Raw genomic sequence first — 4,244 nt, 5'->3', positions numbered from 1 at the left:
CTTTGCCTAGTGTGGTGTAGTCTTAAGATAGCTATATACGTTTTTTAAATTTTAATTACATGTTTCTGATGACCAGCTGCATCAATCGTCGGTGCGAATAGGATTTGGAAAATCGGGAAAACAATAGGCTGCGAAATGGGATTTGGGCAGAAATTGGGCTGGGAAATGGACCCTCTACTATTTGGGGTCAAAGATGGTCTGAATGGTCTCGCAAATCGATCGGGTAATGCTTGCTTAGTGACGAGGAATATAACAGCCATGGGCCCTGAACCGTTGTTCCCACAAGTTGGCCTGAGTAACAACTTTTCTGCCGGGATCAAAGCCATAACTTTTAACTCAGTATATAAATCTTTTTAAGAAACGTTTCTTTGTTCATTCTTGTTGTTTTTTTTTTTTGCTCTACAGGGGCACCCAACGAGAAAATTTTACTATAGGTGTCGGAACACCGTTTTTACGTTGTGTCTTTTTAGTGCGTTTTAAAGCCTTATTTTTAAACGCTAAGAAAAGTGTATCTTTTCGGATACGCTAGCTGAACTTTCAAACTTCAGAAAATTGTAGGGAACGAAATATTTTTACCCGAGTTTACGAGCCGCTGTTGCCTTCTCAAAAATCGTAGCTGGTCTTTTTTCGTACCCAAAACTCCATTTTTCTCTCCGAAAACAGCAGGCATTACTTTCCCCGTGGCGCGAAAGTTTGAGCCGTAGAAATCTCTTCATCACACTTTAATCCGAAAATCGTAGGAGATTATAGGTCTTCCGAATAGATATTCACCGAAACGGTCTGTTGGGGACCCGGTAACCCCGGGCGATAACTCGCTGAAATCGCGTCAAATCAGCAAAGTGAGCATACAGACAGCAATACACCGTAGATGCAAGGTAAGGCATTTTTATTACGAATTTTACAGTAATCCTGTCCCCTAAAACGTATTGTAAATTACCCATACGAACTCTTATATTTTCGCCGTGACCACAATAACGCAACATGGAATGACCGCACTGGCTCACAGCTTGAGCTTGGGCCGCCTGTGCTCGATCTAGTTTCCAAACATCTAAACACTAATCCATTGCCCCTAATCGAAGTTCCCTCTAACAGTATGCTCTGAGCTTCATAAGATCGGATTAGCCATAAGATAGAATAATGAAAATGAGGACAATGTTATATTTTAATTTCCGTAAAGCCCGGGGCAAACGAGGATGAGAGTTGACGAAAGTTCAAACTCTCGCTCTCGTATGGCATGAGACTCCCATGCACTCTCATTGACTCTCATTTGAACGTGCTCAAATTTTTACGAGAGTCGATGAGACGGACTCTCGTATCGCTTGGCAAGAGTCGATGATAGTCGATGAGAGTTGACAAAAACTCTCATGAGAGTCAACTCTCGTCAACTCTTATCCTCGTTTGGCCCGGGCTTAAAACATTGCTACAAGTCATTTAACCAGGTCTTTTAGACTAAGTGGCACCCACAGAGGCCGTATACGCTCAGTTCAGGTTACTTTCGGTACAACTTTTCAAGTTTACTTATAAAAAATACTTAGTATCATTGTTATTACTTAAAGTTTGACAAGAACAAATGTCATTGTTTTAACTAAAGGCTATTCAATAAAAACAGTGAGATTATATAACAGACGCTGCCATTCCAATGAACAGGAGCATCATGGGAAGAACGGATTCACTCCATAGTAAGCTGAGTCTGCGCTTCCGCCAGGCGTGCTGAGGCCTGGTGACGAGCTTGCCTCGCTCATCATCTCATGAACTAACTGCAAAAGTAACAAAAACAAATGGAATTACGTCATTGGGATTCATGGAAGCGTGGTGGCCTCATGGTTAGTGCGCTGGACTCCGGATCGAGCGGTCCGGGTTCGATTCCTGACCGGGGTACTGCGTTGTGTTCTTGGGCAAGACACTTTAAGGTCGGGACACACTAGGCGACAAATCGCTGCAAGATGTCGCGGGGACAAGTTGCTTCCACATTGTGCCTCGTGTGACATGGTGCATTGCGACAATCTTTGTCACCTCGTGTCTGTGTTATCTGCCTCAGCCTTCGGCTTCGGCAGATAACACATACCTCGGTTTTGATAATTCACGATATCATGCTTAACCTCATCCAATAATTGCTTATTATTGGAATTCAGATCGAATGGATTAAGTGTCAGCACCACTGCGAACTACTTGAGTTGTAAAACTATTTTATTCTCTCCTACGCGTTTCGTGTGACTAGCGCGTGCTTCGTAAGGGAGTTTTACAATAAAACGAAGTACACCTGTATATGTACCTTAAAACAAATTAAATTTTACATTTCGTAAAAAAACGCTTCTACGGATCTGCGTATACAAACCACGCGGTTATACGTTTAGGAAACAGGCGGAAAATTAACGAAAGTTGTGACATTTCAAGCGCGATATAACTATTTGGAGCTCACAGTTTTAGCTAAAAGTGTGGGCTCTTAAGAAAAATAAAAAAAAAATGGAAATATTGCAGCAAACGAACCAAGAACCAGATCTTTATGGAAGACAATAAGAAGCCAATAAGAAGCCAGACCAATAAGAAGCCACAACAAAACCATGTGACCTGTGAAACACGAAGGAAACGCGAAGGAAAAGATTAAACGAGGTCTTCAGCTAGTCATGTTCAGTCTCTCTTGTCGGTTGAGGTGTTTTAAAAGCCTTTTTTAAGGAAATATTTAAGTTCAGCTAGCAAATTTTAACTCGGAACCAAATGCAAAGTGAACAAACAGTTGTTTTCAAAAGTCGTCGAGAAACATTTTTCTCACCGAGTTGGTGGTGCGGGATAGGGGGGCCTGAACCCAGGCGGGGTACTCCGGTATGTAAATGACGGGGATGATCGAAGGATTTTTTTGGGTTTGAAATTTTCGGTTCTGAGATTTTTTTGGGTAAGAAGATTTGGCAAGTATTTTTTGAGTTACTTGATTCAAATAGGGGATCTTTTTGGGTATTAAAAACAAACTAAAGTGATTTGGCACGGCCTTGGCGTATTTATGGTATGATGAATAAACAACACGAGCGTAATTGCCCCTCCTAGCAATTTAGGGGTAATTTGACAAGGGATTTTGTTAGGGGTTATTTTTGGTCCAGGGATTGTTTTGGGTAATGTCGGAAGAGTAAGGGATTTTGTTAGGTCCTGAGTTTTGCCTTCATTCGATCATCCCCGTTATTTACAAGTCAGAGTACCCCCCTTGGGGGCCTGAACCTCCCGCTTCCGCACTTTTCTCCCGCGCTCCCGCCCTCCTGTTCCCCTTCATGAATTGGGCAGACAAAACAATATAAAAATAATTCAAGAATCTTGTTTTTTCTTACGTTAACTATTTCGTCGTCACTCAATCCCATGCTATTTCTTCTTTCTACAAAGAATTAAAGCGTTCAAGAAAAATTAAAATTAGACACATAAAAAATACGTTAGCTCTGGTGCTATTTTAAGCAACACTTCCTTTGTTGGGAACGCCAATTTACAGGAGCCGTTTTATTTAAAAAAAAAAGGCCGTTCATTTCACAAGAGATGTTGAATTGTGTGATGCCTGATTTATTCTAGTGTCTCTAGCAGGGATTATAAAACAGACGTATTGGTAATGGTTTACCTAACCCCCATGCATTAAATAATACGGGTAAATATAGGTTTTCTACATAAAAAGGACGATCCTTAAGCAGCGTAGTATGGTGTGAGAAGAAAAAAGACCTTGAAGTTCTGGGGGCAGTTCTATATTATGACCGCATCCAGACTGTGAATCATTTATCTTTATTAAGTGCCTCTTCTGAAACCTTTGCGTATTTTCTTGGTATATTTGAATGTTGTTGCATCATCATTATTCAAAGTTGAAATAGCGCAGTAAAACCATCCTGTTTTTGATCACGGGTATTTTTGTTTCTTCCTCGGCGCTGATTCTCGCCGTGCTTTATTAACTTGTTGTGACAAATGCGATTTTACAACGGCTCAATTTTTTTTTAAGGACGCTACATCTTTCACACTGTTTCTCTCTACCTAGGCAATAATACTTATTTTAATCTGCAAAGCATTTACATCGACATGACATTCTACTTCAGATTTAAGAATAATCCCTGACCTCAAAAGGCCGTTCATATGCATGTTGACCATCAGTAAACTCATTTGTCATGTAGAAGCCACCGGATGCAGAAGGAAAGTCAATTTACTTCCGGCCAGTTCACCTATCCCTTTATTAGTATGCAAAAGGGGTTGAACTTTTAATACATGTAACGTCCCAATTTGGCGCG

At 40.9% G+C, this 4,244-nt stretch overlaps 1 long non-coding RNA gene across 1 annotated transcript; it reads right to left on the bottom strand.

The window, feature by feature from the left end:
• Positions 1–869: 869 nt before the first annotated feature.
• On the bottom strand, positions 870–3,522 carry LOC144666065 (uncharacterized). Its single transcript, XR_013573110.1, has 2 exons — positions 3,315–3,522; positions 870–1,757 (listed from the first exon to the last, which is right to left on the bottom strand). It is a non-coding gene; the product is annotated as an uncharacterized LOC144666065 (long non-coding RNA).
• Between the last annotated feature and the right edge of the window lie 722 nt (positions 3,523–4,244).

The sequence above is a fragment of the Oculina patagonica genome, chromosome 9, assembly GCF_052425735.1.
Source record: "Oculina patagonica isolate OP01 chromosome 9, crgOcupat, whole genome shotgun sequence".
In the NCBI taxonomy this organism is placed as follows: Eukaryota; Metazoa; Cnidaria; class Anthozoa; order Scleractinia; family Oculinidae; genus Oculina; species Oculina patagonica.
This window is presented reverse-complemented; position numbering and strand designations above follow the sequence as displayed.